We start from the raw sequence: 12,859 nt of genomic DNA, 5'->3' as shown, positions 1-12,859 counted from the left end.
ATATGTATACACATGTATGTATATACGACGACAAAGACAATGACAATAACAATGAAGACGATTTTGTTGAAACGACTCTCTTGTTGTTTGACTTTTATCGCCGTTAAGATAACGAGAATAACGTTTTATGAATTGGTCCGATAAATTTATGAATGTATATGTGTTGTAAGTACATACGTGTAACAAAGAGAATCATCCGCGTTGCGTAAAAAAATCCGGCTAATTACATTGACGCGCACATTCAACTATAATTGTTATGATCGTTGATAAAGACGTTCCACGCTCTTTGCCTTTGACGTAGAATTCTATTGGTGAAACAAAATATATATATATATACATATAGAAAGAAAGAAAGAGAAAGAAGGGGAGGGAGAGAGAGAGAGAGAGAGAGAGAGAGAGAGAGAGAGAGAGAGAAAGGGAAAGAACGACAGGACAGACTGAAAATGTGACGAGAAAAGATAAGATGCCCGGAGGTTATCTCTGTGAACACCCTATAGATTCTTCTTCGTTAAAAACGCATTTTAAGACTTTAATTACTACCTACATAAATACGGACAGTGTAAAAAAAAAAAAAAAAAAAAATAAATAGTTTATGATGGGGATGTAACTTCTCGTGAAGATACAAGGATAACATTTTCATTATACACTATTATCATTTTTAATTGTACTTACTCGAGTTCGCACACTGAACATATCATTTGCCACTCTCTAGATTCAATCAAATTTTGACCCCACTTCGAAGCGATAACCACGAGTGCTGATAACGTTTCTATTAAAATCGTTTTACTTTAAAATGCTTATTCAATAAAGTATAAAGAAGAAGAAGTGGAAGAAGAAAAAGAAGAAGAAGAAGAAGAAGACGAAAAAGAGGAAGAAATAGAAGAAGGAAGAAAATTATGATTAAATTACGACGTATAATAAATACGACATTATTTAAATTTTATTAAAAGTAATTTAACAAAAATTCTATTTCGTGAAACAATGAAGAAATCATTAATACATATACTTATATACAGAATGAATCGCGATAAATAAACAAGTAAGTATGTATGCCTTCACAGTTTTATAAACATAGAAAGAAATTATAAAAAAAAAAAAAAAAGTGTGCAACCAGAGGAATGAAAAAAATAGAAAAAAAAGAAAGAAAAAAAAAAGAAAAGAAAAAAAAAAACATAAAAATGAAAATTCTAAACCACATGGTAACATCCCTCGGTATGAAACATTTCTCTGGATCTTCATAACTGTGAAAGATATATTCGAGCACCCTGTATAGAGAGAGAATATCTATACGTAACTATATAATTCGAAGCCACTGCCAACTATGTCATCGCTAGCAGCAACGATATATCGTTCCAAAGCAATGTTTGTTTCTTTTTATTTCATTGAACATCGAAGAAGAACAAGAAGAACAAGAAGAAGAAGAAGAAGAAGAAGAAGAAGAAGAAGAAAAAGAAGAAGAGTCAGAGGTCACGTTTCAGTCATGGTTACTCTATTACATCTCTCTCTCTCTCTCTCCCTCCTCCCACTCTTTCTCTCTCTCTCTCTCTCTCTCTTTCTTTCTTTCTTTCTCTCTCTCTCTCTGTCTTTATTTCTTTCTTATAGGAACGTTCGTAAACGAATCAAAAAAGCGTTGTCATCGTCGGTAGCTTGGATTCATTCGAGCAACGGATTCCGTGTCGGAGACATGACTTGCGTCCTGTCTTTCCGCTTATAAGCAAGTCGAACACACGGTAGTAAGTACATACGTGTGTTGGGGGTGCGAGCTAGCTTTATCACGGAGGACCACACGACGACCTCCCGTCATTGTCACGCGATCTTATCTCTAGAAAAAGAGAGAGAGAGAGAGAGAGAGAGAAAGACAGTTTTCTCTTCGGAAGCGACATGACCCGACGGACATTCTCTGAGAGTATCTCAGATCACAAAGAGGAAGGACACGATCGACGTGCATGAATCTATGCACCGTTGTCTTTGATTCCTCGATCGATTTTATATGGACATGTCTGTCCTATTCTCGTACATCTACATACATATATATATATATATATATATATATATATATATATGTATTATAATTAAACCTTTCAAGTGTCTTATGTGTATATGTAACATAAAAACATGTACATACGTATATATTCAAGTGAATGTTTATTTGAATAAGTAAGTATATTATTTAATTTATATTTTTAATCGTTTATATTTAATTCTATTAGAATATTTAACGACTACGAAATTAAATGATATATATATATATATATATATATATATATATATATATATATATATTTAAATAATATCTCGTTTTTTATCAATTCAATTTTTTTTTCTCAGGAAAAAGAAAAAAAAAAGAAAAAAAAGGAACAAGAAAAAAAAACGAAAATCTAACAGATCGTGATCATTTATTAACGATACTTTTTCTTCAATCATTTTGATCACATAGGTAATACGATTATGTGTATACGTTGGCTTACCTTCGGTGAATCATTGTATTAGCGTTCGTGTTTATTTATTCGAGTGATCGGCAGACGATTAATGTTACGTTTTCGATCGTGAAATCATTCCTATCTTAAAGTTTCAAGGAGTTTGGCTTACACTCGGCAATATGATAGTATCGAAGGTGCATATACACAAGCGCACGCGTTAGCCACGAGTTCCTTTCTCTTTCCGTTTTTATTTTCGATCTCCCGTTTTATTCACTGCCCGTTGACACTGATAAATCGTTATTTTCGCGATATCATAACTACATTTTATTCCCATTCCCCTTTCTCACGTGGTGGCTCTTATCGTACGGCCATCTCGAGCTCTTTGCGAACGCTTACAGAAAAGATCCTTACGATATTCTTTGAACTTTCATACCCCCCTTACGTGACAATAGAATCTTTATTTACAATATTTATTAACGGTAATGATAAAAAAAGAAGACAAAAAAACAACAACAAAAAAAAACAAGAAAAAAAGAAAAAAAAAGAAGAAGAAAAAGAAGAAGGAAAAAAAAGTATGTCGTAAAATCATAAAACTTTGTTACTTTATTACGTTCCTTTGTTATTCCATTCGAAATTTTGAGAGAGTGACGCGATGAAAATGCGATTAATAAAGTTCGACGTGAGGATCCATAGATCGTTTTGACGTGCGACAACACGATGAGAACACGTTACGTCGACACTCGATTCGTTAAAAATTCTAGTCTATTAACTCATCGTGGTAAGCGATAGGACGTTCGTTTTTGGTAAAGTGTAGAAGAGACTTTTGAGAAGGGACGAGAATAAGAAGAAAGATCGATATTTCTAGCGATATTCTTTATGTACTCGTATATTCTTGTTGGTGTGTATGTATGTACTCTGTATGAAAAGCAGCGGCTCGCGAACAGTATGTAGGTATATAAGAGAGAAGAGAGAAGAGAGAAGAGAGAGGAGAGAAGAGAAGGTTTTAGGTAGGGTTCTCTCCGTTCGGTTGTGTATCAGAGAGAGGAAAGATCCCCACGACGAGCATCAGCATTCGTGCGAACACCGTAGGTATATAATACCTCTCGCCTGCCGTCAGTCACTCAGTCAGTCATTGATACCACGGGTTGATTAATGAAGAGTCAAGGTTCGGGATCACAGTGCCAAGTCTGCTGGTGGGGGGAAATCACCGAGTCCCGAGCACGACATCGCAAAGAATGTCGATATCGAGACCGTCAGAAATAATTGCTTGTAGTTTAGACCTTTTAATACAATTAAATCATACAAAGTTTTTCATACATTACACACATATACACACATATATATATATATATATATATATATATATATATATATAGTGAGACAAATCTTTTTCAAATACCATTGAGTTTTTCTTTTTTGCAAATGTTCATTTGATCATTCTATCGTCATGTGATATTTTAACGCAGTTTATGAAGGAAAGTTAGTAATCAATCCGGTAAGGGAGAAATCTTTTTAGGTATTACAATAGTAAAAGGAAAAGAAAAAAAAAAAAAAAGAAAAAAGAAAGAGAAAGAAAAGTAGTTCTACCGTAAAACAAGTCCATTTATTCACACGATATAAAATCGTTACGGATATAACAGGTGTCACGAATCGAGATAACCGATGAAAAAGTATCGTGACTGCGAATAAAGAGAATAATAAAGTAAAAGAGAAAAAGAAAGAGTAAAGAAGGTACTCGTGGCGAAGGAAAAAGAACAGAATAGAAAGGATCGAAATGCAGGGTGTTCTGTCGCGCGCGATACCCTGCACTCTCGGAGTGGCTCTTCTTGCCCCTTACGAATATACGGAGCTCTCTCGAGGTCCTTGCAGTTCTCTCTCTCTCTCTCTCTCTCTCTCTCTCTCTCTCTCTCTCTCTCTCTTTATCTCTCTCTTTCTACTGACCGAGGAAAGAAAGGGAATGGAATGGGCCGGAATGGACCGGAGAGTAAGAGAGGGATGAGGCCGCATTAATAAAACATTAAGGTTTTGTAGAGGATGTATCGATGTAGTGTTTATATTATCTTCTTTGATGTCGACATGTGAATTGGACAGATTTGTTATTCAGACTCCGTACATAAAAGTGCTGAAGTCTTGCTCCGCTCCGTTTGTGGACAGGGCGACTTCTATCTCTTTCTCTCTTTCTTTCTTTCTCTCTTTCTCTCTCTCTCTCTCTCTGTCTCTCTGTACCTCTCTGTCTTTCTTCTGAATCTTGCGAGGACGAAGATAAGAAGAAGGAGAAGGAGAAGAAGGAGAAGAAGAAGAAGAAGAAGAAGAAGAAGAAGAAGAAGAAGAAGGTTACGACGGACGTACAGAGGACGAGAGATGGACGTAAGGACGGACGGACGGACGAACGGAACGAACAAACGCAAGGAAGACGAACGGATGGACAGACAGACGGACAGACGGACGGCCCTCGCTTCCAGCTTCTCTTCTACGGTTCCTACCTTGGCTGTCACTCACGTGCCCCAAGACGGCCTTTATCTTCTTTTACTTAGCTTCTTCTCTCTGTCCGTTAGATTGGAAAAACCGTGACCGTTCGAGAACGCAACGTCCTTTCCAAAATCGACTTTGCGATCGACTTTGAAAAAGCTCTTGCTTTGCTATGTTCCAGTCGAGCTAAGAGAGACGTCTTATTTAAACGTAACTTCTTTTGGTCTTCGGCAAGTTTAGCCGAGTTAGTATGATAGATAGATACTTTCATAGGAAATCGATAGGCTCGATTCTTGTGCAGGAAGAACGTGGCCGGCTAAAAGTCGAGCGAGAAAGTTACGCACGAGCATGCGTAAACGTAGCCTCGTAGTAATCGTATGCAGGAATGCTGGGAAGGTAGCGAAGACAGGGTGTAGGTACTCGATGCTAGCCGAGAGAGAAAGAAAGAGAAAGAGAGAGCTTTGAAATGAAGAAAGATAAAAAAAGTGAGAGAGAGAGAGAGAGAGAGAGAGAAAGAGAGAGAAAGAGAAGATGTCCTCGCGAGTCCTCTTCTTCTGAGTGACAGTCTCGCCACGTACGTGGGAGGTGAATCCACAACAAAGGAAAGACGATAGCCTTATGCAAATATGCACGTCGATATCGCGAGCAAACTCGCGAGACGAGCTCTGATGAGCCGCGTTCAACCCTTCCAAGGACACCGCAAGAGACCATCCTTTCTTTTATTCTTACGAATCTTTTCTTTATAAGAAAAAAAAAAAAAGAAAAAAAAAACAATAAAAAAAAAGAAAAGAAAAGAAAAGGAAAAAAAAAGTTCGTCGAATCCTTTGCGACGGTCGTACACGGACTTCACGTACGAATGTCTTCGAACATGAGAGACACCATTCAAAACAAAAAAAAAAACAAAAAAAGAAAGAAAAAAAAGAAGAAAAAAAAAGAAAAAGAAAAAATCCATTCGCATGATACATGTCTCAGACGGAGATAAGCTCTCGTCTTGCGTAGCTATTTTACGAAGAGACGATTTCTTATAAACGGCGACGTGTTCGTCGAATGAACGATACGACGTATACATTAATCGCATCGGCTTTTTTTGTCTTTTTCTTTTTTTTTTTTTTTTTTTTCTTCTTTTTCTTCTTCTTTTTTCTAACAGATTCTCCTCCGATTTGTTCATCTCGCGTTTATGCGAATTTCTGCAATCGAAGATTTTATGCAATCTCGATGCTTACCTATCTTTATTCATTTCCCTGCAATTTCTTTATCTAGTCAACATTTATAAACACGACTCGCTTGAAAATATTTCTATTTGAAGTTTCATCGTTTTTAACATAAATTAATAAAATTATTTTCATATAATTATTTAATATCCAAAATTGTAAATAAATAATATAAGTGATTGTAATAGGCAATTAATATTAACAATAATAAAATTATATAACAATTATGTAAGAGAGAGAGAGAGAGAGAGAGAGAGAGAGAGAGAAAGAGAGAAAGAGACGATCCAGAAAAATATAAAGTAAAACGTGATCTCGTTCGATGATATAAATCGTACGAATGTTATTTACGTTTCGATTTTGACGTGGTTTACGTAGATGGTCCTATAATTGGGAATGCGAAGAAAGTACATAGGATCGAGGGACATTGAGAGTTGAGGTAGGGATGATTAATTCTCCATCGGAGGAGAGCATCGTAGACCCTTTGAAACTACGTTGTAGCTCCGTTCACTACGTTTTCTCCTTGTTCCACCTTGACCCTCCCACTACTCTCACCATCTTCTCCCACCTACTTCAATTCTCCTTCCAAACATCCCTCGTTCGAAACCTCTTGCCTCCCCTAACCTCACGAAGAACGGTCGCTCGTTCCTCTCAACCCTCTTCTCGAAACCGCTCTTACCACCAACACCACCAACGCCTAGCAGACTTTCTCGTTTCGTTTGTTCTCTCCGAGCCCCGTGTCATTCGTTATTACATCGTAGAAACTCGCGGATATTTGGAATTCCAAGTGACGTCTAAAGGCACCCATCGACCTTCTCAACCCCCTACCAGGTTTTCCTCTTATCCCTCCGACTCTTGTTTCTTCTCAACGAGGAGGAGAAGTGGTAGTAGTAGTAGTAGTAGTAGTAGTAGTAGTAGTAGAAGAAGAAGAAGAAGAAGAAGAAGAAGCCTATCGCGAACATTCGTTATACTTATTTCCTCCTTCGATCCGATGCTAATGAAGCTACTGACTAGAAAGTTTTCTAGACTGTAAATAAGACGATCGAATCGTTACCTTCCAACGTGTTTTCGTCCATTCCGTCATGCTTTCTATCGATCATCATTAATACATACAATATTATTCTTTTGTATATATAAATTTTATGCAACAAATTTATGAAATTTGTTTGCAAAGATATAAAGAAATTACATGTTTTGAAGATAAAAATTGTTTTCAATTTTTAAACTCTTTATTAATCGTATAATAATTAAAATTGAAAATATTGATTGTATTATTATTTCTTTATATGTATAAATAATTTTTGATTTGGATATACTCTATGGATTATATGAGATCTAAAAGATAGCGAAAGAGTACGAAAGAAAAAGTAAATATTTGAACACGTATACGGTTGCGAAGTAGAGAGCTCCGAATTTACGAGATAGCGAACCCTGCTCGTCTCTTCGTTCCCCTAACCTACCTTCTTCGCCGAGCCCTCAACAGGTGGTCGTTTTGCTCATTCTGTATAGTAATTTATAATTTAATTGATTTATACCACCACGCGTGGAATCCGCATTCTCGTAGAAAGCTTTTATCTTTCCTAATCACGCTCTTCTATTTCTGATTCCATCACATTCTTCTTCTAATTGTAAATAGAACATTCTTATATATATATATATATATATATATATATATATATATATATAATACACACATATATATGTATATACACATATTGCAATGAATCTTATGTTATATAAATACTATGTTTAAAATGAATGAACGCTTTACATAAATCATGAACAAATATAACATGTATTAATGTCAGAAATATATAATATAAAGACATAATAAGTATTGTATCTTGTCATATTAAAATTTTCAAAGATTTTTAATTATGAAATTTATATATCTATACATTCATGAAAATTTTATGTATATATATATATATATATATATATATATATATATTTATATATATTATATGTTTCATACGCAAATAATTTGTTTTCTTAAATAGTTAAATTTTCAAGTTTTTCAACTCGAAACTATATTTGATTCGTCACTTTATTTCTTGAAATTTGCACGAGAAGAAAATCGAACATTTAGTCGATGCGTCGAGAGAAAAATTATTGTACATTTGAAAGCTTCCTTTTTCGTGCATTAGTTCTAGGACATTTACATGCACGACCTTGTCGCAAATTTCGTGCAAATGCGTTCGGTCATAAATCAGGCATAGTAGCCAGTCAAAGGGTTTAACGAAACTCTTTTTCGAAGAGTAACAGTTACTAAGAAAACGAATAGTAAAATGACCTCGAAAAATATTTGGAAAACCGAAGATACAGAAACAAGGTGAAGGAAACATGTTCAAATTTATTTGAAAGTTCATTTTCTAGGAGAAGCCGAATAGTTTTCGCATTCTTTAGGAAAATTCGAACGCGTTTCTGAAAAGAACTGAGCGAAATGTAGAATTAAGATATTTTAAATATTACGAATTATTTAAATTAAGATATTAATTTTCAAACACATTGATAAAGGAATAATTTTAATTAGATTCGAATTAAAATAGTATATTGTTTCATTTGTGACATTTAAAAAAAAAAAAAAAAAGCACGTTTCAGTTGGATATATTTCGGGAAGAGAATTTGTTGAAAATTGGAAGAAGATATTCGTCGAGAAAAATAGAAAAGTAAACGAAGAAGAATGTACCTAAGTCGGGGATGATTTTATCGTTGCAACGTTACCAAATCGGAGGTACCTTCTTGCAATTCAGAACGAATCATTAAGGAGTGGCTATTATAGAACGGTTGGTCGAATCAAGAAAGTCTTATCTGATCTTTCTAAATCGTACCAAAGAAAGCAAGAATTACTTCAATCCAACTTAGTTGATGAACTCGCTGAAAGAATGGAAAGTTCGTGTACATCGACCGATGTCAGTCGACACCTGTGAACGTTAAATTTTTCTTTCTTTCTTTCTTTCTTTCTTCTTATTCGAAGAATAGTTTCTTCAATCTCATTGTAATTGTCTCGTTTCTTAATATCGTCTAATAACTTTCATTATAAAAACGTTTCTTATTCGCAATTAAACGAATTATTTATAAAATATTATTTAATATTTAATGATTAAAGAGAGAGAGAGAGAGAGAGAGAGAGAGAGAGAGGGAGAGAGAGGGACAAAGAGATAGGCGGCAAAACAAATATATATACTTCAACATTTATCTTAATTATAAAGTTATTTTTAAGTTAAAAATTTAATAATTACGAAAGTAACGTGAAATGTAATATATTATAAATAGACGATTGTACACGATCGATAGAAAGGAAGATCTTAAAATTCATAAGAAAAAGGAAGAATCAGCCGTCGGCTATTTGAAGATCACCGTCTAAGAGAGTAAAAGTGAAGGAAGGAAAGGGAGGAAGGAGGGTGTGAGGGAAGAGGAACCAATGGAAATACGAAGCGAGGCTCTGCGGCCGTCACGTTGGAGTGACGAGTACTGGCGTTCACCTTCACCCTCTCCAGGCACTCACTCGAGCGGGCCAGGATCCTTCGAACCCATCCACGAGGTCTCTTACTAGTAGTAGCAGCAGCAGCAGCAGCAGCAGCAGCAGCTCCAACGATAGCAGCAGTAGCAGCAGCAGCGATAGCAGCAGTAGCAGCAGTCCACCCACCCCTAGACTCTTGAGCGTGGAACCACGGAGCACCCTCTTTCGCTCTTTACTTCGTTTTACTCTCCTCCACCATCCCCGAACACCCTCTTCTACGGCCGACTAGTAGTCGAGGAATTCGAGTTGCTATAAATCTCCCTTGACGGGCGCGAGAGCAGCACGGTGAGACGAGAAGGGCTGAGACGAGCACCACCACCATCACCATCAGCATTCGAAGAGAGAGAGAGAGAGAGAGAGAGAGAGAGAGAGAGAGAGAGAAAGGGAAAGAGAAAGCGTAGAACGGTGCGTTTCACCGCACCGTGAATTGTAATAGTTCTGCTCGCCTCAGGCTCTAACGTAGCCACAAGAATAAAAAGAAAGCGACGACGCTGTTCGCGAGGGTGCTGTTCGCTTCTCTATTCGCTTCCTCTTTGTCCTAACCTGTCATTCGTTCTTCCTCGACATAGAACTGAATCCTGTCCGCTAAGCGATCCACTGTTTCCCTTGACTATGTCCATCTTGTTCGAGGATTATATTTTTTATTGTAAGAGTATCACTTATCAGAGGGTGTGCTTTTCTTTTTTTTTTTTGGAAATGACATCGATCGAACGTTTTTACGATTACGTCATAAACGTAATATATTTACGTTTTTTTTTTTTTTTTTTTTTTTAATAACAATTGACAAACTGTATAAAATCAATGGAAATTAATGTGTTATATTTGTTAAAGAAATTCGATTAGAATTTTTAACTTTTTCAAGAAAATTATTCGATGATGAAGTACTTTTTTCTTTCTCTATCTTTACTTTTCTTTTTCTTCTTCTTCTTCTTCTTTTTTTTTCCTTTTTTTTTTTTTTAAATAATCGTAACCAAAAATAATCCGTCTCTGGCAAAAGGAAGTTTTGGATATGCCGTAAAACAGAAGTAAAACGAAATAGTTTCTTCGGCGCACAATGCGAATTGTATGGATAAAGGAAAAAGGGAAGGCAGATATCAATCACGCGAGTAGCGAAGGGCTGAGATTTGGCAGCAGCTTCCAAGGCGAAGAGAAGTACGAGAATTCAACCCACCTTCGAGCCGGAACAACTGCGGCCATTGTATCATTTATTTTTCTAAGAAGCTCCAACTATATCGATCCATGTGTTATCGAAGCTTCAACGCTTTCGTCACCTTATCTTTTTTTTTTTTTTTTTCAGACACATTCATAAATATCATAGTAAATATGATTTTATATAATTCGATTAACAAAATATTAGCGATCAATATAAATCATAAATGTTTATAAAATGATAAATAACTACGTTAAAATGAAATTTATCATATTAAGTTATTTACTAAAATAGATCTCCCCCTCCACCTAAAAAAAAAAAAAAAAAAAAAAAGACATATTTTTATCTATTTCTTAAGAATTATATCATCTTTTTATTTTCTTTTTCGTTTATTTCTATGACGTTTTTACGGTAATAGAATTTAGTAACGGAATTTGAACGGACAGCGAACGCCTTGCGAAGGTTCAGTTGACGTCATCTTCAATGAAGAAAGAAATATGCTTCTACCTTGTCCGATGTCAGTTACATATCCTACGATACTGACCCCATGGGAGCTCGTGGGTTAGATAAAACTCGAGACAATGGGAATAATGGGCGCGAAAACGAATATAACGCGACTTGATCGCGACTGACGGCTGTTTTTTTGTCCTACGAAAGATTGCAAAATTGATGTGGTCATTATTATTATCGCAATGTAATGAAGTAATAGGATTCCATAGGATTTGTTGCTAATGGCTTAGATTAATTTACAAAATATATAAAATAATTTTACATTTAAAAATTCATAGTTGATACAATAAATAATAAAAAAAAAAAATATATATATATATGTACATAGCATAAATAATTTTATTAAGAAAGAGTTTAAAAATGTTTAATATAACACCATAACACCATTAGAAATTTTATTCAACAAATTATTAAATAGCTATCCTTCTAAGATTTCATTTCAAAGGTCTGCCATCTGTAATCATGCAACTGCAACAATATAATCCGAATTGATCGATCGGTAATAAAATTGTAGAAATTTATATATTCTGCTTTATCGACCGTAAAAATTAGCGATATTAACTTATAATATTGTGGGTATGATGGCGCACATGTCGCATCGCAGCCATCATGAATCAAATTGTGTCAAGAAAAAGTGGGGGTTGTTCGTGACGAGAGGAGGACCTTTCTTGGTAAGCCTACCAAAAGGTGGAGCTCGACACGCGTCAGTAACGACCACCTGCAGGTTATAACAGTGGCGTAGGAATTAATTATGTATTATAAATATTTCAAGAAAATTCCAAATAATATAATCAAAAAGGAGCGTTGAAGTAACTTTAATATTTATCCAGACAGATTTCTTTCGTATTCCGACAAGTGAATATCGAAGATCTTTCTTTCTGAATTTCAAATCCAGAATTTTATAATAATTTAAACAATATATAATGTATATGCAATAGAGTAAACTAATATTTAAATAATATATTATAATTATTTAAATATTATTAATAATTCGCATGAATATTATACAGCTCGGAATGCGCGTTAAATAAAAAATAATTTTTGTTTTATATTTCAAAATAATTAAATTTTCAATTCGGAGTCGTCGCTTTTATTTAATATCAACAGAAACAAATCTTTAATCGATTCTGACGATTACTGGATCAATTTTCTTCTGTATTCCGACGGGATCTAAGATCTAAGATCTATCAGGATATTTTTTCTGCAATTACAAACAATGATTGAAAGTAAGAATATTTCTATATGATACATTTCTTGAATAATTTATACAATTTCTTATTATAACAATGATATTAATTATTTTGTTTGTAATATTTATCTGTTTCAAAACTTCATTGCAATCGCGCGTATAGCAATAAAATAATCTAGTATTTGTATCGCTAAAATAAAAATATTGAGAAGTAGAAGCAATATTTGTTCATTCGCGTTTAACGATTTGAACAAGTGTTTTTGTTTTTACATCGACTGCGTGCAATGCAGTCGTTAGAGTCGGTGTTTGTTCGCAAATTATTCTGTTCTTTTTAACAATCGCACAGAATGTATTTGTAAAAGACAGTAGAGTCTTACGAAATAAATTCAG

Source organism: Vespa mandarinia, chromosome 4, assembly GCF_050613455.1.
Source record: "Vespa mandarinia isolate Hongniang chromosome 4, ASM5061345v1, whole genome shotgun sequence".
Lineage (NCBI taxonomy): Eukaryota > Metazoa > Arthropoda > Insecta > Hymenoptera > Vespidae > Vespa > Vespa mandarinia.
Note: the sequence above shows the minus strand (reverse complement) of the source record.